The sequence below is a fragment of the Coptis chinensis genome, chromosome 3, assembly GCF_015680905.1.
Source record: "Coptis chinensis isolate HL-2020 chromosome 3, ASM1568090v1, whole genome shotgun sequence".
In the NCBI taxonomy this organism is placed as follows: Eukaryota; Viridiplantae; Streptophyta; class Magnoliopsida; order Ranunculales; family Ranunculaceae; genus Coptis; species Coptis chinensis.
Window position 1 is genome coordinate 91,622,576 of NC_141458.1, and position 26,438 is coordinate 91,649,013.

General features: G+C 39.1%; 1 long non-coding RNA gene across 1 annotated transcript; it reads right to left on the bottom strand.

Annotated features, from left to right (window-relative positions):
- Nucleotides 1–19,123: 19,123 nt before the first annotated feature.
- On the bottom strand, nt 19,124–20,872 carry LOC147511626 (uncharacterized). The gene is made up of 3 exons (XR_015217037.1): nt 20,741–20,872; nt 20,274–20,462; nt 19,124–19,651 (listed from the first exon to the last, which is right to left on the bottom strand). It is a non-coding gene; the product is annotated as an uncharacterized LOC147511626 (long non-coding RNA).
- Between the last annotated feature and the right edge of the window lie 5,566 nt (nt 20,873–26,438).

Sequence of the window (26,438 nt, forward strand, 5' to 3'; positions counted from 1 at the left end):
TTCGGAAGCATGGAGCAGATTTACTGATCTGCTTCTCGAATCTCCCCATCATCAACTCGACACCGCTGTATTAGTCCGTTCATTCTTTAATGGTCTCTCTGACCATCAAAAGGAAACATTAGATATCATGAACAGCGGTTGTTTTATGGACAAGGGCGCTACTGAAGCATACACTTTTCTTAAGAAACAGGCCTCACGAAGCACCCATTGGGGAAACACTGATTCTTCTAGATCTTCTAAAGACACTCATGCCAAAGTTACGTCTATGTTCGAGGTCAAACCTGATCCGGAATTAAAAACTCTAATCGAGTCCCTAAACAAAAAGGTCGATGCTCTTTTGGTACAAGTAAATGAACAAAAACCCAAACAGGTCATGGCTGCCAACGCTTCCCCATTCCCTCTTTGCTTAAGTCCTGAGCACGCCGATTCTTATTGTCCTTTGGTATACGAGTGCCCTCCCCAATCTTCTGAAGAGGCTTGTGCTTTCAACATCCCTAATGCACCTTGGCGACAACATCCGAATTTACCTTGGGCACCCCCTGTCCAACAACAAGCTCCTCCAGGTGTCAGCAACGTTCCTGTACGACCACCCGCGAACTACAATTCCTATCGTCAAGGCAATCCTCCGCAATTCCAGCAAGGGCAAAGTAATTTTCCCAACAACGCAAATATAGGCTACCAAGACAACCGCAACCTTGTTCCCGCTAATCAAGGATATGGCAACCAAAATCAACCCGTGAATAATAACCGTGAACTGGTTCCTACTGCTCCTCTGGTACAATCCACAGCCGATAAAACGGCTGAAACTTTCCCCATCACGGAATCAAACAAAATCAAATCCTAGCTTCTATCCAATAGTCTCTTCAGCTGTTAGCTCAGGATAAAAGTCAAAAGGGCGTGTTCCCTGGCCAAGCAGTTCCAAACCTTAAGCCTACAAACATTGCCTTTGAACTCAACAATGCACCAAGATCTAGTAATCCAAGCCAGGGTAAGGTAAATGTCATTACCACTCTCGGTTCTGGCCGAACCATTGACAATAATATACGTATGCTAGACGAGGAATCGACGAAAGCCACGACTGACGTCCTTCCAACTCCTACCTCGCAACCTATAACGGACAAAGTTGTACCTTCCAAATCTACACCCACGTCCCTAGGAAAAGATACCACTGATCCTTATATGCGATTCCGCCCAAAAGCTCCGTTCCCTGCCCGTTTGGTAAAGAACAAACATGACGAACATTTTGATGAGATCTGTGAAACCTTCAAAAATTTGACCATAAACTTACCTTTCCTAGATGCGCTAAAGCATTTGCCCAAGCATGCCAAGTTTTTGAAGGACATGTGCACCACCAAACGGCGTTAGAATGTATCTCAACAAAGCGTTCCTCACTGAGTAGTTTCCCTCGATTACCACTACCAATGGTGTGGTAAAGTACAAGGACCTAGGGTCTAGGTAACCAGTATTACCATGCACGTTGGCGACAAGTATACCGCCATCTTGCACTTTTAGACCTAGGTGCCGTGTTAACCTACTTCCCTACTACTTATTTAAGCGGTTAGGTTTTCATGAATTAAAACCTACCAATATGACTCTGCAACTAGCGCGATCGGCTCCATCAAGTACCCAAAGGAATAGTAGAATATAGTAAAGGTCCAAGATTTTTACTACCCGGTTGATTTTGTCATTCTAGATCTTGAAGTAGCCTTGTGACTCCATCCCTATCATCTTGGGGCGTCCTTTTCTTACAACTGCCAACGCTCTCATAAATTGTCGGGGACGGTTCAATGACATTGTCTTTCGAACCTTTACATCCGAACTCAACGTGTTCAAATTAATGAAATAGTTTTCCGATCCTATAATGGAGGGCGAGATTAGCTTGGTTGATAGTCTGGAACATGATTATTTCACAAACTCTTTTCCCCCAGACGAGATACACCAATTTCTTTCTTTTGATAATCCGGAGTTTGACGATGACTCGTACATAAAGGATGTCCATGCATTATTAGAGTCGATTACCACTATTTGACCTTAATCTTTGTGTTGCAAACTGATTCGAAGAACTGGATTAAGCTCTTTTCCATTGAAGAGATGATCCGTCCACGAATCCTTGATCCCCAATCCTCCAACTCGGTTTTAAAACCTCTACCCTCGATTTGAAATCGTGCATCATCTCGATCCGATGGTAGTCACCCTATAATAATTTCTACTCACTTGACTACCGACGAAGAGGCACGTTTGATTCATGTCATTCGTGAACACCGCTCCGCTATCGGATGGTCCTTAGATGATATCAAGGGAATAGACTAGCATATGCACGCATCGCATACATCTTGATGACAGCACAAAGACATCTCGAGAACCACAACGCCGCCTTAATCCCACCATGAAGAAAGTAGTAAGAGAGAAAGTTTTACGTTTACTTGATGCGGGTATCATATACCCTATCTCTGATAGTGACTGGGTTAGTCCTATCCACGTTGTTCCCAAAAAGTCCGGCATTCAAGTTGTATAAAATGAAAATGGTGAGTGCATCTCCACTCGCATTCCTTTGAAATGGAGAATTTGCATTGACTATCACAAACTTAATGCCAGAACCCATAAAGATCACTTCCCTCTCCCATTCATTGACCAGATGCTAGAACGTTTAGCCGGTCATGCTTACTACTATTTTCTTGATGGCTATTCTGGATACTTCCAAATTGTCAACAATCCAGCCGATCAAGAAAAGACAACTTTCACATGTCCCTTTGGAACCTTTGCATACAAACGAATGCGTTTTGGTCTTTGTAATGCCCTAGGCACTTTCCAACGCTGCATGCTTCACATTTTTAGTGATATGGTGGAACGTTATATGGAAGTCTTCATGGACGACTTTTCCATTTACAGAAATTCCTTTGACGACTGCTTATCCAACCTTTCTAAAGTATTAACACGTTGCGAAGAGAAAAATTTGGTACTCAATTGGGAGAAGTGTCATTTCATGGTTACCAAGGGACTTGTTCTAGGTCATATTGTTTCGAAAGACGGGATAGAGGTCGATAAAGCTAAAATTGTTAAAATTGCTTTACTACCTTTCCCACGTACAGTTCGTGATATCCGTGCCTTTTTAGGCCACGCTGGGGTTTTCTGGGGAGATTCATTCAGATTTTTCTAAAGTTGCTCGACCCTTAACCAATCTCCTCGCTTAAGGATGCAGTATTCAACTTCAATTTCAATTGCAAACAAGCTTTTGATACTCTAAAAACCGCTCTGACTACCGCTCCTATCATTCAACCCCCTGATTGGTCTCAACCATTCGAACTGATGTGTGATGCTAGCGACTTTGCTATTGGCCCCGTACTAGGCCAACAACGTGACGACAAACCCATTGTCATTTACTATGCTAGTAAAACTCTTAATGACGCTCAACGTAATTATACCACAACTGAGAAAGAGTTCCTAGCTGTTGTCTATGCTTTGGATAAGTTTCGCCCCTACCTAGTTGGAACATCGACCATCGTATAAAATGACCATGCCGCAATTCGGTACTTACTCGCGAAAAAGGACGCAAAACAACGATTGTTCTGCTGGATCCTTCTCTTACAAGAATTCACCCTAGAAATCAAAGACAAGAAAGGAACCGAAAATGTCGTAGCCGACCGTTTATCAAGGCTGGTTGGTGACATCGATAGTGATTCTGAAGCTATCGGTGATTCCTTCCCAGACGAATACTTGTACTCTATTTTCTCATCTCCATGGTACGCAGATATCGTTAACTACCTAGTTACTGAGGAAGTCACCTCCTTTTGGTCACGTCCTGATCATAAAAAGTTCTTATCCACTGTGAAATATTATTTCTCGGATGAACCCTACCTCTTTAAGTATTGTTCCCACCAACTCATTCGTCACTGCATTCTCGATTGGGAACACACCGATGTATTATCCTTTTGCCATGAACAATCTTGCGGAGGATATTTTAGTGGAAAGAAAACTGCGGCCAAGGTGTTACAATGTGGTTTTTACTGGCCTACCATTTTTCGCGATGCACACGAACATTGCATAGCTTGCATTCGTTGTCAGCACCTAGGTCGAATTACCAAACGAAATATGATACCCCTAAATCCTATCTTGATTGTGGAAATTTTTGATGTTTGGGGCATTGATTTTATGGGACCCTTCCCTATTTCTCAAGGTTTCCTATACATTTTAGTCGTTTGTAGACTATGTGTCCAAATGGATTGAGGCACTTTCGCATGTCGCTCAAATGACCATAAGACTGTCGTGAGATTTTGTAAAAGAAAACATTTTCTCTCATTTTGGTGTTCCCAAAGCTATCATCAGTGATGGGGGTACACATTTTTGTAACAAAATTTTTGGGTTTTTAATGAAAAAATATGGAGTTACTCACAAGGTTGCTACTCCATACCACCCACAAACGAGTGGCTAAGTGGAAGTCTCCAACAGAGAGATAAAGTCTATTATGGAGAAAACTGTCAACCTATCAAGAAAGGACTGGTCTCTCCGCTTATCAGATGCCTTGTGGGCATACCGAACAACATTTAAGACACCTATAGGGATGTCTCCTTACCACATTATTTTTGGAAAACCTTGTCATCTACCAGTTGAACTTGAGCATCGTGCCCTTTGGGCCATCAAAAGCCTCAATTACAATATCATCGAGGCAGGCGAGAAGCGAAAACTATAATTAAATGAGCTGGAGGAGATTCGGAGTGATGCTTATGATCTCTCGAAATCCTACAAAGCTAATATGAAAAGAGTGCACGACAAGCACATTTTACGTAAGGATTTCAAAATTGGCCAAAAAGTTTTCTTGTACAACTCAGTTACACATCTTTCCCGGTAAATTGAAAACCGATGGTGCGGTCCTTTCATTATGTCACCGTGAAACATTATGGGGCAATCTCTTTTCTTAATCCAAAAGATAACAAATAAATTTCAAGTCAATGGACAACGCCTAAAATATTTACCACGAATTACGCTCACCGATGTTGAATGTGACTCTTCTTCAAGATCCGGTATACCACGGACTAGATGTTTCATTTGGCATACTCAATCTTGTTTCTATAGAGGTGCGCCATTTTGGTAGCGGGACATCTTCTATCTTATGATCTCCAAAGTTCTTTGAAGTGTGTGGTTGCAAGCGCCGAACCTTAGTCCACGAAAACTCTTTTTCAGAACCGAGTATAAATGTCTTACGCAACACGAAAAACGTGCTTTTCGATTAACGATGGGTACCTAAAATTTCACCTCCTTCCTTATCTTTCCTTTTCTACTCTCTGCCTCGCGAACTTCAGCTAATCATTTGGTGTAAGTCTCACTCATCACGAATAGGGAATGGTCATAGTTCTTTTGCTTGTAAACGACGTGCGCGAAGGATGGGCTGGTGTATGCATTGCCAAACACCCTTCTGTCTAGGTCTTGACTTCCTATCTGATACTAGCCAGTTTAAGGTATACTTTTGTCTAACACCAGCTGCGCAGGATAATCTTCGTCGCCGCGCCGTTTCTCCCATAGGTTGGGATTCGTCTCGAGAATCTGACGTTAACAGACTCGATTCGTCTTGAGGATACAACGTTAAAAGACTCGATTTGTCTTGAGGATCTGATGTCTAAAGACTCATCTTGTAGATATGTTTATATTGTTGCCTTTTCCCTTTGCATTAAGTTTTGCACATGAGATTCGTGTCCAACCTCGGATGTCACATACTTGGAACATAAACGGGCAATGGATTCCACCAGACCAACCCTAGAATTGGTTACTTTGAGTTCCCTTGGGGGGGTTTGAGGATAGCCGTATGTAATAAGGGCAATTTTATGAGACCGTAGTGCGCATGGTCCAGGATGGTACCATCCTGCCCCTAACCCCATAATACATAAAGGTAAAGCCACAGTCTGGCTGGATTGGGTTCGCTCTAGAGCCGACATGACAGTTGTCTATGATTATAGATGGTGACTCTTTTGGACATCCAGTGTTCTTCACGTTTATCTCCTTTGTATATAAATAAAATCTTGGTTTATAAATAAAACACCCTCCTTCTTTTCAAAAACTCTTGTGACCTTTGAGGATGATTCATACAATTGGATAGCATTTTTCGTGCCGATCATTTCAATATCTCATTCGTCCAATTCGGAGTCCAAACGAGTCGTGGGTAAGCATTTAGATTTTTTTAGGCTTAAATCGGGCTTCAGGCTTGATTTGGGCTTGGGGAAAATTTTTGGCCCAACCAAAATATCGAATTCTCGGTCCATTTAAACACAAAAAAACCGGAACACACGCGTCACATTTACATCATTCTTCTCCCTAAAAAACCGGATCTTGCCCCCTCTCGATTTAGTCTCGCACGAGACAGGCCCACACTAAAACCAGGTATCGCGCGAGACCCTCACATCTCCGACCAAGATTTCCTTCCGTCAGAACATCCCATTTCTCCCCCTCATCGGTAATCAATAGCCATCCTCTCCCTAAGACCAGTAATGGCTGGAAACAGGCGGGTTTGTGTGGAATTTTTTTTGGAAATTTGTTTGAAAACGGGATGTTCGCTCTATTCTTTGATCATGAAATTCACTCTAGAGGATGGAAGAGTTTGTTATATGCCAATGGAAGGCTTTATTCCAAGGATTTGGTGATGAAATTCTACGACAATGGGAGCTTTAATGGCGACCATTTTTGGGTCACCGTCGAGGGTGTGCGCCAAGAAGTCACACCTGTGTTGCTCTCCGAGATCCGCGGGCATTCCTCTGGTGCGACCACGCGTCTTGACTTCAAGAGCCCGTGTACCCACGGACTTCGACCTAATGCTTTCGACACGCTAATCGAGGGAGAGCACAACATTGACGGAAATGGGCGTATCGGTATTTCGGTCGCGAAACCACCGGTGGCCGTGTGACTCAATGGCTGGGGACTGAGCGTCATTGGCACCTCGAAGCGCCCGGACATCAACAAGACCTTCCTCCACCTTCTCGGATCCTCCAGGGGTGAAAGGGTAACCTCGCATCGTTACCTTTCTTTTTATAGTATCACACATGCCACTCTTAGGTCAGCCCCTCTTGCCGTTCTAGTAACGCAAGTTATGATTAATCTGGGTTTTCTGTCCGCCACCCCACTACTCCCCATACCACAATATGAGAATATGCTTGTCTTCAAGAAATGCATACTAGACCCTTGGAAACCCACAACACCTAGAGCTGCTGAGCACGATAGCGTAGGCTCATCTCACCCACCCTAACTTTGGTGAGACTGCTATGAGTAAGATGACCCTTCCCATAAAGGCCTTACGTGCTGTGAACAGTGGTTTGAGAGACATGTACACTCACAAGGTATCGATGAGACGTACCTTGGGCGAATTAAGGACAAATATGACCACTCGCCACGAGTCGATGACAGACAGCATGGGCGAATTCCAGCAGGAAATGAGAGCTTCAGTGACTACATTTCAGGACCATATGCTTACTCGCCAGAACCAGTTCGAGCGAATGTTCATGGCGAGCCAGCATCAATTTCAGGCTCAGGTGATGGATACTCTGGGTGATATCCAGGAGCAGTTAGCCTCCACGGGGAGCTCGTCTTTGCCGCGACGTCGCGGGACTCACAGTTCTTCTTCTGCGGCCCGAGGATTACGCTTTGACTTTTTGAGGATCATCGGTAGCTAGATTTATTTTTCGGTCTTGTATAATATTTATATCAGATATTTTATTTACGTGTTTGTATTTTCCAGCTTAATAGTAGATTGTTTCCTAAAATTTCTATCTTGATATATTTGCTATATCTAATATTATAGTATATAGGTAGGAACATATATTGGTAATAATAAATTATATACATATATATAAATATATATTTTAAATGTCATACTTAAACAACAAATTTTAATGTAAACTAACGTTTTATAAAACGTTCAGAAAACAATAATGAAAACGCATAAAAAACGGTCATGAACCACATCTAAAAAACAGTCAGAAAACAGCAATTTTCTTTCTATAAATAAATTCAACTCTTCCTCCATATTCACTCATTTCATATTTTTCCCTCTACACTTCTTATTCTAAAAAACGTTTTTAGATCACTCTAAGTTTCAAGATTCATGGATGCACTAGAAAAGTTTGAGCAGCAGCAGATTGAATATGCTACTCAAGTCGTCATGCTCGGTTGTTTTATTATAGTCATGTTGTTAATGTGGCATATAGTTCTATCTAATATTTAGGTTTGTATTTAATTCCTCGTATCATTATGTTGTGTTTCCATACCGTTGTACGTTCTTACATCTTATTGTGATAGTATATCTACATTTTCCTTCTACTTACGCTATTAAAAAAAAAAAAAAAAAAAGGGCACTCCTTGTCACATGCCCCATTCTTCTCATCCACACTACATCCACTTTTGCGCATATCTTAGAAGATACACGCGGTCTAACTACCCTGTGACACCTCAAAACGTATCTTTTACATTTTTGGATGGGTGCCTATTTATAACAAGGATAGACACCTCAAAAATCTAACTTCCCTTTTTCCAAAATAATCTTTTTCTTCACCACTCCATCTTTAATGGCCCTCACTCGAAGTTTCGTGCCCGAGCAAAATTTTAGCAAGCATTTTATTCCAGAGAATTGGTCTTGTTATTTTATAAAAGCGGTTATTTCCAAAACGGACAATTCTTTGTCCGTGCTAACGGATGCGAGCATGAATTGACTATGGAAATCATCTATGAGGTACTTCAAATTCCTATTACAAACCAAGGAGTACACCTTCAGGATTCACCTTTCGATAATATCCGGCATCTGATGTTTGCAACTATCCTTCCGCGGCCGAATACAACCGGAAAAACCGAATTGTTTATCGGCGATCTTTGCAAAAGAACCAATTATCTGTGATCCAATGGGTAGCTCATAATGTCCTCGACGCGTCTAAGACTTCGAAATAACCAAACCCTCCTCCATTTACTCGGGTCTTGCGGAGTAACTGCAATGATTTTTGCATTATTAAATTTCTGCGGAATCGCGATCGACGCGTGCGGGGAAAAAGGCAGCTCCTTTACCAACCATTGTGACACTTATCATGATACGTTGGGGTTTTTCTAGTACTTCTCCTCATGCACCTCTTCGAACAGCTAACATTCTTACCATTCACTCAGTATGTAGGAACGGATTCTGGAACCCCAACGTCGAGGGATTGGCATTCACTATTCCACTAGCCAGTATGACTATGAATGTTGGAACTACCATGTTATTTATTCTTCTGAACATCATGGGGGATTGACATTTTTCCACTGCATCAAAGTCAGCGTGTAAGACATTCCATGCATTGGCCCAGCAACATACCGCCCTCCGACATTCTGGACCTAGTAATTGAGAATCTTAAGAAGGCTCGGTCTTTTCGGCAACACTATATCACCCCCCGCCATTCTGACATGCGGGATAGTGAGGACGTACTTCCCTTAATTCGCGCCACCTTTCGAGATTTGGGTAAAGGTCGACTCTATATGTCCAACAAACAAGATAATTAGTTCTTTGCGATTTCGACATGGCGGCGCCCCGCAAGGTATCTTAAGAAAGTTCGTTCTTTCCCTAATAATGATAAAATGATAGCTCATCTAGACAATGCAAAGAAGAGGAAGTGGAGTGAAGTCCGGAAAGCTATGATAGATTGGCGGGATGCAAAGGAATGACATTTCTCTGAGGGGACGAGGCAAGGATGGACTATCCCCGTTCAAGGTTGGGGCAATGTGAGTTGATGCATGTACATATTTGTTTTATGTTTTGATGTGAAATAAATAAATAACCTAACAGTGTGCTACTCTAACAGTGTGCTTCTACTTTTATGATATATATAGTGTGTTACAATAAATTTCTGTGGAAGATGTCAGCTATATTTTTGCTCATAGCCTCTCAGGTATACTCTTTCTTCCACTTAACACTTTGAGGACACAGCATCCGACTGTTTGGGGGTGGTGGGAACCTTTCGCAAAAATTAGGCATGCATAGTTGTATATAGTTTACTTGATATCTAAATAAACGTATTTAGTGACAAATTCTCATTTCCCTTTCTATGATGAAAAATATTTAGAAATCTCACCCTAGCATCAGAATTAGGACTTGTTCTTAGAAACTTAATTTAATACGTATGCAATAGTTTTTACATCTTTTCATGAGCATTCATGCACTGACTATCATTTAATGTACAATGCTAGTGATAAGTTTAAGGACCCACGGTTAGACAACTTAGTTTTCATATCCTGTAAGAATCTAACCAAAAGCCTCAAAATGTGTGATATATGAGTAATGACACAGAGGAGTAGTTCTTCCGAATAGAGAAGTTCACACATCTACTTACTTGATCACTACCCAAATCCTAGGCAAGAATTTAGGCATTCTTTGGATCGATATAGCCAAAAATTCACACCTAAAAAAAAAAAAAAAAAAAAAAAAATTTACCGCTAGTCACCCCACTGAACCTTTCATTAATCCTTTCTACTTCACCAAAAATCATTACCCATCTAGTAACTACAAATAAATAAGCCTACCTAGATGATGAGTATGAGAAATAGGATGAAGTGCAGAAAAATGAAGAGAAAAACCTTGTCAACGAATCAAAATCAGTTACCTGTTTCAGAAGAAAAGAAAAAGAAAAAAGAAAATAGAAATTGTTTCCAAAAATCAAAAGAAATATCAAAGTTAGAATTCCCCCCAAAAATCAAATCAAAAGGGAATACAAAAGCTTGAAAAATCCAAGTATGGAAACCCATGTTAGAAGCAGGAAAGAAAATAAGGATTCTCTAGTATAAATATCTCGAAGACCTTATTCTCTCATACTTATCATTTTTTAATTTTCCATTCCAGTTTCTTTTACACTACCACCTAAGCCCCATAACACCTAATAAAGACCTCTAGCTCAATTAGGAATATGATAGTATGATAATAAGTAGTAGTTGTGACTTCTCGACCTCGGCTCCTCTGACTGTCATTGAGTATGTGAGGAAACGTGTGCCTACTGCACACTGGAGATAGCAAAGCTTGAGTGGAAAAATAAGAGAGAAATTGTGTTTCGACACATACCTGTGAGAACCTACTTAAGGACGCTATCCAAAGGATCCAGAAACGGCCCTGCTCGTACATTTCATTTTAAGATCACTACATGCATGCTCATACATAGATGTTTTGATTATTGTATGTATATTAACTTGAAATTCGAAAGAATTAAATCCTTGTTTCCCCCGCTAGTGAGATGTCTAGATATCTGAGATTAATTAAGGAAACAAGCCTTTGTTACTAAGTCGTTGTAGTATAAATGAAGTTTGTGAGTATCTTCTCTGGAAAACTCTCACGAGGCTATAACTCGTCCACTAGGGAATTCCTAGTGGTTCAAGGCCTTGTTGCATACGGTCAATGCAACCGCACTCCTGAAAATGAGATTTAGCTTAGGACAACACATTTTTGACCACTTATCGTTTTAATGTCTCTTCTTTGCTTGAGGACAAGCAAAGTGCTTGTTTAAGGGGTGGTGTGATAAGCACCCAAAACTGTAATATTAAACCCGAGAGACATAGCATTTTGGTCGATTATGTGTTTAATAATCATGTAATAATTATATTTTCGTTACTTTTGCAGGTTTTACGCAATTAAAATGAATATAATGATAAAACTTGCATCGAAGTACGGGAATACTGGAATATTTGAAGTTTCCCACTCAACCCCGTGAAGCCCAACAAAGCCCGACTAGAGCCGAAGTTTCCAAAAGAACAAAACTAGTGCAAAACGGGTCCACATATAAAGAAGCCAAGAAACTTCCGAAGCTCAAATCGGATAAATCTAGATGCCGACGTTGGCTAGTGAAGCTGCCATAGCGACCCGGACGACGAACTCTGCGCAAGGACAGAAATTCGTAAAAACGCCAAAATCGGCGCCGCCACTAGACACTAAGTGGACCCACTCTGCGGGCCCAAAAGCATGACTAGTCAGTATAGGCAGGTGGCAAGTGATGGGTTCAATTTGGTGCCACCTTGCAAGAGGAAAGACACGTACCAATTCAATGTTTGAATTGAATTGGGCTAAAAGACGAAAACAAAACATAAAAGGACGAAAACTTAGTAAGTAAAATACAAAAGTTATAACAGATGAAAACAAAACTTTGATTCTCAAAGTTCTGAACAATTCAATTAGCTAACGAACAAAACTCAATTAAGGTTTCACAAGACATCCGCCTATATATATGAGGGGGTTGCCTTCATTATTTCCCCTTCAGCATTTTCATGCTTTAGCATCCGCTTAGCTTTAGTTCGTTTTCTTTCAGTATTTACATTCTGTCATTTTCATTTCAGCAGCTTAAATACTGTAAGTTATTTTACCTTTAATAACAGTCATTTCTTTTCTAGTTTAATTCCTGTCCTGCATTTATTTACTTAATGTATACAGCAAGTTTTATTATTCCTTCTATGACCATGAGCTAATCCCGCCCCCCACCGGTTATCTTTACTTCGATGTGAAAATCGGATTGACTCTTTCATATTCTAGAATCACTACTTAGGATTTAGGCATAGATTAGACATCCGGTCCCAAAATGATCGAGATCGTACCAATTTGGAGTCTTGATGCTCGCAACGCCTCGTCGCGCGACCCAAAATGTCTCTTTTACGCGACTCTGCGGTGTCGACAACTCTCCATTTGTCCAAATTGTGAAATCGAGCCAAGAGCTGAAATAATATACCAGAGATGAGATATTAGTTAAACTCCTTATGCTAGTGCAATGCGGCCTAGAGATGTAGGCATGCCCTAGGGATCAATACTCGACGTCGTCTCCGAACACGAGACGAATTAGAGATGTAGTGATGTGGTAGTAAACTGTTGAAAAATGATTCTTGCATGAGCATGATTAACTCTCTCCCTGTTTCTCCATCTTTGTTTACCTACATCAAAATCACCGTAGTAATTTACATTAATTGCATTACCGTAAAATTAATTAAACCAACTAAAAAAAACCTAAAAATCCTACTCACCAAAAGTTGTAATTCCAGTTGTGAACCTTTTCCAAGCCCTAAGGTTTGGACGATCCCTTACTCGACTTATCCTACCAAACCCACGTGAGTAAGGTAACTTGACGAAAACATACGACTATACGGACTTTGGACTTGGAACTGTGGTCTTTGAACTTCGGACTTCGGACTGTGGACCTCGGACTTAATTAATCAAGAAAACCAATAAATGTGAAATAAAAAGCGTGTTAATCAGTAGGGCGTAGGTCGCGCTCTGGTAAAGCTGGAGTTCAAGGTGTTTGGTCGCGGGTCGCGCTCGAACTTAGCCTTGGTAGGGCGCATGTCACGCTTAGGGAAAAATTGGAGTTCCAGGCGTTTGGGCGTGGGTGGCACTCAAATTTGGGCTGCCTAGGGCGCGGGTCGCGCTCCGTGTAATTCTGCAAAGAAAAATTTCACTGCTGAAACAGACAACCACAGTTAGAATCAAACAAGGGTGGGTGAATTTTGGGACTTTGGAAGACTAACAATTCTAAAGAAAACAATACTAAAGGGAACTAAGATGGCAGCAGCGATATTTGATAAAAGGAAAAATGATTAACTCTACTTACGAATAAATGATAAAATCTAAACGCAAGTAAAACTAAAACTTTGCGAAGACTATTGTTTATCAAAGATTTATACTCTCGATACTATTGAAATAGAGTTGGAATAGAAGATTCATTCCACTCCTAGTTCTTTAGCATTCAATGTTTTCTAATATTGCAAATCTATCCATAGTCTAATGAGAGTAATTGTGGGAATTTATACTATGATGTGAATTCAAATAACAAGATACGAATAACTAAATGATTCAACTATGAAATGCTACGAGATACTAAAGGTTGAATCTAGATAAAGAAATAGGGGGGATTGAATCCACCTTAACTCGACTTAAGCAACTAACAAAGATTCGTCGTGATCCAAATTTCCATGCTTTCACATATCAAAATGGTATTTCTAATCCCTAATTATACATGACAATCTCTACCAATTAATAACTAGCATGTGAAGCAACCAAACCTATTCTCATGGTGAACTAATCACTTTCTAGAATTGAATAGATTATCACGATGATTTATAAGTTAACAACGATCAAGCTTCATCAAGGCTTCTTCAACCCCCTTTAATGGAGGTTTAGCATAGAATCATTATGCTATCATTTCCATATGAAATTGAATTATACATAATATAAAGATTCTAACTTTATTAAATTCAACTAAACAATAATTGAAATCTAAATTAACAACTAAGAAATCATGAAATAACAAGAATTGAAATTAGATCTAAGCAATTTTAAATAACAAAATCGAAATTATCAAGAACTAACTATTTTTATTAATCTAATGAAAGAATAACAATGATTCCAATAACTAATCTAAAACAAGGAATGAAACTAATTAATGGAATAAAAACTAATTAATTAACTAATTCAAAAACTCAAAACTAGATCTAGATTATTCTCTAATGGCCACCTTCTATCCTAAGCGAAATTATCCTTAAGAGCTAAGTCTTGTGTATGGAAATGGAGGAGACCAGATCCACATTTTCTGCATGGGCTGAGGATCCATGTTTTGGGCCGGAAAATCGAGCCGAAAGCCCAATTTCTTCAGTCCACAGGGCCTTTTTCAGCTGGCTTTGACTTCAACAGACTTTTCATCCACTTTTGCTCCTCTGATTGGGTCAAGGGTTGGACCATTGGAAAGCTCTTTCCGAGCCGGTTGTTTTGACATAAGGTACGCCCAATTCCAAGGCTTAAGTCCAAAGATACGGTCTTCGGAAGTTCTACTGACTTTTGTGTGCTCTTTCTGCCTGCGTTGACTTTGACTTTTCAGCTCTTGACCGGGCTTTACAAAGGCTTTTTCTCCCTGAATCTTGGCCTTTTAATCACAGAACTTATTAGCAACCAACCCTTAGTCTTTTATCTTGCTAAAGTAGCACATTTCTACACATAATTGACTTCAATGTCTGAAATATATAAAAGCACGTAATCAACATTAACTCTTATTTATTAATCGCATAATTGGTCTAAAAGTATTATTGTTAAGGGGTTAAAACTACAGTTTTGAGCTCTTATCAACTAGCGGCATTGCAAGTAGTCGAACTCCTGCGCATACTATAGAGTGTGAGGCTTTGGATGTAGCAACCTATGTGTTGACCGGGATAGGTACTGCCATCATACATCGCGACGCATGACTGATTGAAATTGTGCGGGGAGGGTTTACTGACTATCTCCGGTGTGAATGGGGATGCTCGATAAGTTTTCAGCATCTTTTGGACAATCTGAGTGGCATCCTTCTTCACAGTACTCTGGTCAATTTGCTAGGACATCTCGTTGATTTGCTGGTTCACTTCGTTAATACCATCCTCAACTGTGACTTCGTTAGGGTTCTAGGTTGCCACCTGATTTTTTAGTCCGGCATTTTTCTGTCGTAAGAGGGTGATGCTGTCATTCATGGTTCCCATCTAGGCAGTCATGCTCTTCATTTGTTCTTGTAGGCTGTCCATGCTTCGTGGGCTTGAGATTTGATTGAAGGTTTTTCTGGTTGACTGGATGTGAACTCAAGAAATCGAGCCACAGACGACGCCAATGTAAAGGTTTTATTTGTTAAACCTTACAATTAGAACCAGTTCGCTTGCGCAAAGCACCTGACCCACTACCAGCAGCACGGTCGGCGACCCTAGCCACCTTGGTTGCCCTAGGATCAGGTGCATCTGCCTTCCGCTTAGCCAGGCTGCTTGGCCGGCGAGGCACAAACCCGATCTCCTCCAGGTCTAGAGGCGAGCCCTCCCGCAGCCTCTCCTATGGAACGACCCCCACACCATCAGCGCCACCATGGACAGGTCATATCACTGAACCACCCTCGGACCCAAAGGTCCCAGCTCCTCGGGCAGCATGCCCATACCCAGAGGGGTTCTTATTCCTTTCTTCCCTCGTAACAATCCCACTATTTCCCCTTTCCATTGTTGACTCAGTAGACGACTCATTATCAATTCGACCACGCACTCGCTTCTTTTGGTTCCTTCTCTTCAAACTAATCTGACGACCTCCCTTCTCCACAAAGTACTTCACTACTTCAAGCAGCCTTCTTTGTTTCTGAGCTCGACTTAGCTTAGCGAACTTCTCAATAACCCCACGCGAACTTCCCCTGGAAACAGCAACCTCTGGAAAACATCAAAGAGATGAATCAAATTCAAAACCAACTACCAAAATAGATGAGCAACAAACAACAAAGCGATACATACTAGCAAAATTACAAACCCTAGTTTCAACACTAAACCTATGGGCACAATAATTTCCAACCACCAATAACGGTCTCTTTTCCCAGGGTTCATTGCTAACCCCATCTAGGACTCTCGACTTCTCAGTCAGTGTCTGTAAAATAAAATTGTTAGCCCTGGACCGCTTCACAGCATAGTGCACCACGATATCAGCGACCTCAATGCGATACTCACCGCTCTCATTCAACAAATCAAGTACCCTTAACAAATGCCAGGTATTGCCAATGAACTGGCAAGGCGCTTTCTCACAAAAATTTAAAAACTCACTGGTTAACTTGGAGAACGGTAACCTCATTCCAGCCCTCAGTTATCCCTCACAAACCACCACTCCATAATCTCTAGGAATGAACTTTGTACTAAAAATGTTCTCTACAGATCCCAACTTATATATAGCCAGTTTGCTAACCATTATACCACAAGCTTCCCTTAACTCTACAAAGCTATTTACATCGTTCCTATCTACAATTATCGGAGGCAAACCACTAGAAGAAGAAGATGCCATAACAGAACTGGAGTTACTCATTATAACTATTACAGATGCTGATCTCACTTCTACCTCCTTACTCTCGAACCCTAACGACTCCTCTATTACTTATTTAGAATGAGTGTCATCTGAGTTAGACATTTTTCACTTTTTCTCTCTCTTTTATCACAACACAATGACCTAAACAAGATTACAAGCAAAGAACCTTCAAAGCAATAAGAGAAAACAAAAATGGAGGAAAGACTAACCTGGTTACTCTAAAACCTTTTGCAAGTTCTGAAAAATGACAAAACGATGGCTCTCTAGTTCTCTAGATGATGCGGTTTTGTGCAGAAAAACCTTTCAGTTCCCAAGGCAAGTCATGATTGCACTCAAACCCTGGACGACACATCACCTTTTATAGCGTCTTTTTGAATTCCACAAAACGAGGCGATTGGAATTTCTCATTACAGCTATTCGCATCCTCATATTTGCTAAACATGTGCTATTGTTCTTTCTCATCAACTCGCTGCTTTGCAAAAAAGCGACCTATTGAGAGGGAGTAATATTCACATCTAATGAATACCGCACACGTGTCCAGCATATACAAAAATACCAACCGACCTCATATCCTCGTCCTCAGAGCTCGCTTCCTAGTAACTCGACTCACGCAAGAAACCGATCTCATGTACTCGTCCTGCGAGCTAGCTTCTAAGTGACTCGAGTCAAGCAAACGATCTATCCTAGAAGCGACCTCCATAGTGCTCAATCCTCTCATCCACAACAGCTCGTAACGTATGTCTTTACTATAGCCATCAAGACCGATACTCCATGCACGCTTAACAATAAATGTCCTTAACTTGCCATCAAGGCTCGCAAGTGACCTAAAGACCTGGATCTGACTTGACAGAGGAGACCAAGAGGCACGAGCATCTTGCCTATATAAAGAGGAGGAGGAACTACGTCTGACCTGGTTCAAGTCTCCACCCCATCAAAGAGAACTTGATACGTAGGCAGTTCATCCAAACGAACTCGGTCAATCCAAACCCACAAACACCTTTCTCTCTAATTCTTGCCTACATTTGTAAGGTTAACCAAATATAACCTTTACAGTGTACATTCGGAAAATCAGATTATACACAATTTCCTTCAGAATAAGTTTGTGGACAAACAACTGTTTGATATTGTTGTCCACAAGACCTCAGCTGCTGATTAGTGGAGTGGCTGTCCGAAAAAACTGTTTTATTGCCCTAAAAAACTGTTAAACTACTCGAAAATGAATTTGACCAATAGAAAGGTGGCTGTTTGTGGACAAGTCAGTCCGCAAATTTGTTCTCAATTTCCTTCGGTTGTTGTTTAACTATTCAATGATTCATTCGACAAACTAAAACACAATCTCAGTCATCTATTGCTTCTGGGCCTTTTATTAGCTCACCAATGGGCTCATTCAGTACGGGCCTGAATCCTAGGCATCCACTAGTTACTTATGTTCAGGAAATGGATTTTGTGGCAAAACAGGAACCAACATGAGTGGCAACTGGCAACAACGAAAAATGAAAAACAAATGCACCAAAGGAATAAGTCTTTAATTAGTTAAATTAGCAAAGGTGCTATGGAGGACTAATATACGTTTTATTAGTATTGCTCACATGTTCAGCCAAGCAGTTAGCTTACCACATCATCACTATCATCTTTAGTTCAGTTCGATATAATCTCCATAAGCAGCTCAACACATTTTCCAGGTCGAACTGCAAGATCTCAGCCATGTCGAAGCCAAGACCTAATTCAATTCACTCGGTCAAATGGGGAGTCATGTAACATCCAAATATAGAAAGACACTACAAAAAAACAGTCAATAAACGACGCCCTTATTTGTTGTTTTAGGACAAAAACGTGTGCTTTAATCCGTTGTTAGGGCCGTCATAAAAATAGTTGTGGTTTTTGAAAAACGACGGCCCGGGGCACTTGTTTATCCAATAATACAACGACGGCTTTTAACACTTGTTTTTTAAACAATGGCTATTGACACTTGTTTTCTATAAGTTCATCCCATCTTAAAATGTACATTAACGACATCCTATGGCCGTTGTTTATTAATAATCATATATGTTTTTTGGTGCTCATTTTAGTACCTCGTACCCACCTGATAGTCATTTTAACCATAATATGAACTGTGCGTTGTAAATGTATAAAATTAAAATGGAACACAAGTACTGAACAAAAGCACAAAGGATTCATTTAATACTTCGATTTCCACAAAAGTCAAACTCAAGTAAAACATTTGTATATACAAGTGTCTTTCATACAACAAATAAATTTAAATTACATGAGTATAAACTTTTCACCATCGAATGATACCACCGAATGATACCACCCTCTTCAACGTCACCAAGGTCTTGAATCTCGTCCACCATGTTGTAGTATGCATTTTGCAATAACCCTCACAATCACCAAGCAGTCTTCCAAAACGCAAGAACTCTACAACAAACATTTTGCAACTCACATGATATATATAGAGATGGACTCGAGGGAACCCAACAAGAGAACTCCCGTCTGATATATATAACAAACTATCTAACTCTAATTTCAGCAAAGTAACATTTAATATAAGCCTTCAAATACTCAAATAACAAGGAGAGAGATCACCACAACCATGGCTGCCACCGAGTACTATGATTTCAATTAATAGTTTCACTTGGTGTTCTTGTTGGTCTGATCATGATGGTAAGCATATGATGATGCAGGTCTGAGGATATAGCTTCGACTCGGGCAGATTTGGAGTGTCGAACACCTTGCAAATACGTTGTTCACCCTTGCCCTTTCTAAGCATTAACCTAACTGTGGCAGCATGAGCTAGCACCTACCCCCTTACTGGTTTCCTTGGATCAGCAATGAACACACCACCACCTGGATGACATGATATGCTAGATGTTATAGTCTGAACAGTCTTTGCTAATGAGATAATGGAAGGGAAAATATCCATCCATTTGTTCTGAAAATAAAAGTACATGTCTAATCATAGGCCATGCAAGACATAGGTAGACTGAATTTCAACTATTGGAGTCACTAACTAGGATCCTACTTTGGATATAACATCATGTTGCTCTTCATATATAGTAGACATTTTCATCCAACAAAATCGAACAAGAAAGAATATGACATAAAACAAAAAGATTACAAAAAAAAGGTAAATTACTTTTAGTGTGAAATTTGTTCAACACTAAAGACTACGAACTTAACAATCTATCCAGAAAGTATCACGTATTATACAATTTTAAATGTAGATTTCTTTGAGATTGAGAACTTACAACATCTAAGAATGCATCAGCAAGAGTAACTAAACTAAACCTTTCCATACTAAAGCGTTTCACCTTCCAAATTCTTTCTGTAATTAACAATTTTGAGCCAAGAACAAAGCCAAAGTGTGGTGCAATAAGACTAAAATGTACTTACCATTCATTGTCACTTGAATCGCCTAGCTAGCAATATATTTATCAACAGAAATATTGAGCAAAGGAATAAATAATACCTCTTCTTTGAGTCAGACATTTTCAAACCAAAGATGTTGTTCATTGAATGACATTGGTCCTAGAATTGTCGAACCTCCACAGTTAGGACAGGATATGCTCCTCAACGCGGCTTGTAGCCTGAAATCCTCATTTTTTAGGTTCCCATTTTCGGCTTTGAGTATCACATTCTAGCTTCTATCTTGTTGTGCCTAAATAAACATCAAACATAACAAGATAAAGTGTTGTGAAATTTAAAATAGCAGCAAAGCTTATATTGTGTTATCACATTAAGTAATCGTTAAACAGGAAGAGGCACAAGAATTGGTCATTAATGAGAATCAACCAAATAGTTGAGCCAAGGTAATGAGCTTAGCTTTTTCTCAATTCTTATCCATCCATAAGTTTATTTTTGGTACGCATGGATACTATTGTTGCTTGGAAAATGTGCATAATAAAGAAAGTAGAAATGAAAGCTAAGAACACCCACCTTCATCCGAGTTTGCCGATTTTGGAACCAGAACTTAACTTGACGAGTTTTAAGTCCAAGTTCTTGGCTAAGTTTCTTGGCCTATGATAACAAAGAAAGTGTGCTTCATGTGTAGGTAAAAAAGGTGAGAAATACTGCAACTCTTCATACATCTGCCAAAAGATTGAATAGAAGAGTGTACAAAGTGCTTTCAGACTTTTATAAATGAATGTACAAACATTGAAAGAACAAAATCAGAGGTTTAAATGTCCACCATATTATTACCAAATGAAGGGAGCCATCTGATCTTAGAGGTTCAAATCTAACAACAAGTGATCTGATCTCCATGGGAATCTACATAATTAACAAGAAAAAAAAATGATGCCCATCTCTCTCTTTGGCTGACTTTTGTTAATTTTTCAATAAAAAAAATAGTATAAAACTAATGATTTACATTAATTAGGACCCATCAGCTGGTTATGTTTACCTGTCAAGGTCCTGAATCTATACAAGTGTACATGAGCTGAAAATAATAGCAAACAAAGGATTAGAGATAAACACCATAAATGAAAAACTAATTATTAGTGAAATAGTGCTCCATTGTATAGTACAAGCTAAGTGTGCAACTACAACTGTCTTTAGAATACTAAAGCTTAACATTATTCAAATTTGATGAAGCAAGGAGTAAGGAATCGATAAATACAAATCATAAGGTGTTAGATGTGCAAAGATAAGAAAGTGCTTCTTAATTTCCTATAATGTCATGGCCAAAATCCTTCTGACTTCTACGCAGATGTACACGGCCCTTACTCACACCTTGTGTTCTTGTACAACAACAATGCCATGTCAAGCCAAAAAAACCAAAACTAGTATTAAACTGTTAGTTATGTGTTTCACCAACCTGAAGGAGATAATAGAAAATGCAAAGCCCATATGGATCTTCGCTACTCTGCACATCAACAAGTGACCCAACCTTTGAAGTAGTAAATGAGATGTGCTCATTCCATATCACAATGTCAAGCTCCTGCCTCCCAATATGAGAAGGAATTATTGGCCAGTTACTATCGCCTTCCTTCACTATTTGAATCACAATTCCACCATTTAAAACCCATCCAAATCTTTCACACATATATTTCAACTACTTAACTATATACCTATCCAAATCATTTCTCCACGTACAAACCCAATATGAGCTACAACCATAAGAGTGGTCTTGAAGACACCAGCTCATTTGTAAATTGTTTCAGCAGGTAGCTGTGCAGTCAAACTCCCTTTTTCTTCAAAGCAAAGTTACTGAGTCCTCATCAGATTATGTTCAAATGAATATATAGTTAGATAATAATAGTTATTCAATATGAGAAATTGCACTAATACTTATGCCGCTCAATACATGGAACCTTCACAAATTCTACAAAAAACTCAAGTTCCAAGTAATATTCTCAAAAAAACATAAGGATATAAGCTACTAGCCTTAACGTAAAAATGAAAGAACTTCTCTAACTACTAATGAATATACTAATTGAATAACTTTTAATCAAATATATAAAAGAAACAATAACTTTAATCACATACAGATTAGAACTTTCAAATTTCAACCAAAATCAGAAAAAGATATGATAGCTAATAGCTTAAATTGGAAACTGCTATATCCATACAAAAAACATGCACAATTACAAGAAAGCAAAACATTGAATACCTTCTATTACATAGATACGAATAGCAAGCAAAACTTTCAAATTTAAACTATCTAATTTTGAGCTTAAATTTGCAATATCAGATAAACAAAGTGTTGGCTACAGTTGAGAGAATACAAAGGGTTATAATTTTTCTATAAATTAACCAAACAAGTAAATTGAAATTTCGAAACTAAATTTACCAGAAAAAATTCAGGAAAAAACAAATCAAACATTGAAGAAGATGGGAGATATTGGAACTTGTCTCTTGAATTCCAATCTTGAACCAAAATTCTGAGAACCAAAATATCACAAACATTGAATCCGACCTTTAAATCCTCAGCTACAATAATAAAAGCGAAGAAGAAACGAGATTGTCTTACTAATTTGTCATATCATAATTCATACCTCTATTAGTTGACAAAAAAACAGCGTGAAATTGAATTTAACTCAAAGTTCAGTAAAGTTGAACTTTGTAAACTCAAATTGATGAAACAAAAGGAAAATTTTACACAAAAACACGAATAATCGATCAATAGCCTCGAACTCCCTGAATAGATAAATAAGATGAGGTGAGGAAATAGAGGGAGTACCTGAGAAACGCCGTAAATCTGGCCTGGGTGTGGAGTTGAGATATAATGGTGGCCTTTGGTGTGGAGTTGAGGCGGAGAGAAACAGTGGTGGCGTTGAGAACTAAATTTTTCTGTTTGTTGTACTTTTTCATTGGGTATGAGGGTGGGAATGAGCCCGGGGAAAGCCCACTCGCAGCAAACAGAATACAACGGCCAATGAGTCCATCAATGACGGCCCAAAACACTCACGATATAACAAGGGCCGTTAACCGTGGTTTTTGCCCCGAGACTGATGTCGTTTTTTAGCCAAAATGGTGTAGTGAGGCTGCCGTTACAGCAATCCCTTAACTTCAACTCCACCTTTAAAGATTCCATATTCATTGCTTATTAATGACTGTTAATGAAGAACATGACCTAACTAGAAGGAAGAGGAAGGATCAGCAACTGATCTATAAAAACAGAATAGGAACTACTTCTGACTTTATTAAAGTTTATCAGAGAACTTGATACGTAGGCCATTCGTTTATACACGAACTCAGTCAACCACCTGAACTATTCTCTATTCCCAACCAGCAAGGCTAACCACTGAATCAAGCATTAACAGGTGCACGCCCTCTGGGTGTCATCAAGCATTTATACTAATTCTTCTAATATTTTGTCCGAGAAAAAAACATAAACTTTGATGTATGTAAACTAAGTAGATCCACAATGAAAATTGACAAAATTTGCAAAAACTATAAGGAAAAAGAAATGTTAGCGATAAACAGAAATATAATATTCAACTTCTCGCATGCTGACATGTACTCGTACACTGTTATAAATCATGAAACGTGATGGATCCAATTGAGAAAAAAAATAAAATGGCAAACTGGTTTGTAAATGTTGTGTATTATTTGCACAATTATATACTAACCTACATGAAACTCGTGCACACAAATTGGAAATCACAATTATACTGTGATGAACAATTGTCAAAAACCTTTAACATGTTGAAGGAAGAAACTAATGAAACTTGGAACCATACATTCCCAAACTACGCCTCACATACACCTTGTGTAGTACATGTTTAGGACAATGTCAAATGCTTGCAAATTAAATTATAGGAATTAGGAAGTACAACGCAGATAATTGAAAAGGAAAATACTGATCTTTACCAACCTTTTCGACTATAATTCTTAATCAATACAAATAGATAATGAAACACTAATTTTTGCCAATGGCAAGAGGGTGTGCACGCTGAAGTTTTCATTTCAGAATGCACGCCAAATAGTGTATAAGCGGCAGATATGTAAACTAATTAATTCATGTGAGCGTCAATTCAAATCTTCCTATGGCCTCGAGCTGGTGTGCTCCCAAGGAAGATATGAGCCAAATATTCAATCTCTAACAAACAAAATGGGTAACGATAGTCACATGAGAAATCGCTTGATAAATGAAGATGGCCCAATCCTCAATAGGCAGGAACCTAGTCCCTTAGATTTCATCCATAACTTTTATTGCTCCTGTTTATATGCATACTTGTACTTCCATCTGAGTTAACCTGATTCACACAACTTCCTTACCAGTAAAATATCAATGCAAGTGAGTTATCCTGGTCCCAATATGACATTCTCTCACCTATAAAACACGTTGATCTGTACTCACAATTTCTCTTTTATGCAAAATTCTCTTTAACTTCTTCAATGTTCCAGTGCAAATGAAAAACTAATTCAACTCAAATGACCGATTATGAAACATAACCAAATGTTAAATCATATCCGTGGTTGCCAAAGATAGATATGGATTCATTTTATATAAATATTCCAGAAAAGCTTCTACAGCTAAAAGTTATTGCAATTTCAAACATCCAACACCTTGTTACTTACAAAGCATATGTGAAAAACAAATTGAGTCACCTAACTGACACTCATGAAATCTCAGTATATTTAAGGCAATGGATATAAGATACGGAATGAAACAACACACTGTTGAAGTGTATTTGAATATAATTTCTGCAACAAGAACAAACAGTGAATATAAGAAGGCTGAGGTACGGATCGGTACGCTCTCTTTAAGGTTGTTTCTGATATGTTCTTCTCTATGCAGATAGACCACGTCAACCTCCAGGATACAACATCTAGTTATTACTCTTCTCTGTTTACTGCACACAAACCAAAGAAGAAGGGGACGTAGTTTAGAAAATAAGGCTTTGCAGATTCTATATAAACTGCTGGAAGAGGCGTTTATATAGAGAGAGGAAAATGGTGTAGAAACATGGAGCACTAGTAGATCCAATTTTGTAGGGAACTGCTTCCATTTCCCGATAAAGATTGGAGTCCATTAGTCCACTACATTTCTGTTTCCCAATCCATATCCAAATCTATTTCCAAACCTATCAGGAAACAATTAAGGAAAAAGGTTTACCAAAAAGAAGATAAGGGATCAACGAGCCCAAGCCCAAGCCTCAAGCCTCAAGCTACGAGCCACTTGTTTTATTCAAAATAACACAACAATCCCCCACTTATTTTTGATAAAAACAAAATATAAAATATATTTAAGGGCAATCAATATCAGTTACACTGTGTCCAAGACTTAAACCTTTACATAGTGAAAATTACTAAAAGTATAAGAGTCATAAGTAACTAAGTCTTAAACTTAGGTCTTGAGTATACAATAAGTTAGAATCACACATAACATATACAATGTTCTCCTTTCATGTCCTGCACATTAAAGGCCCTGCACTTTCGTCCTTGTTCGTGTATGATCTAGAGAATCAGCCTACATTCTAATAGAAAGCGGCATGTACTTTCACATTCACTAGGTGAGTCTATCAAGAGTGCTCCTGTAGCTATGCACTTTGCCCATAAGGACCATAGAACTTCATTAAAAGTTTTCCCAGAAAACTCAACCTATGTATTCGCTTCAGGATATCATGCATTTTATTAATCAAGCATGGAATGATTAATAAACAACAATGCATGACTCATCACCAACATTCTATGACTTGTTCTTCCTTTTGAACCTAGTTCTTGGGATCTCCAGTCCCTAGGTTGGGTTACCATCATAGATGTTCATCTTTCAATTGACTTCAGTTCTATGGTAGTAGAGTAATCCACATTGTATCTCTGGCCAGAGCTTTGGTTTGTGAATCTGCAAGGTTATCTTCAGATCTCACAAATTCAAAATAATATGGGCTCTCCCAGTAATAGTTGTAATGCTATCAACAAAGTATTATTGTAACTAATACCATCTATCTTAGACTAGTATATGAGTAAGAATGCCTTGTACTCAACTAGCTTATTCACTCGTACTAGCCAAAGCAATAATCTCAGACTCTATAACATACTATGCTATAATGGTCTCTTTCTTGGACTTCCAAGATACAACACCTCTACCAATGCTAAACACATAGCCACTGGTGATCTTAGAGTCTTCTGAACGGATGTTCCAATCTGAATCTATTGCCTACTAGTGTACCTGCAAATAACACCTCCT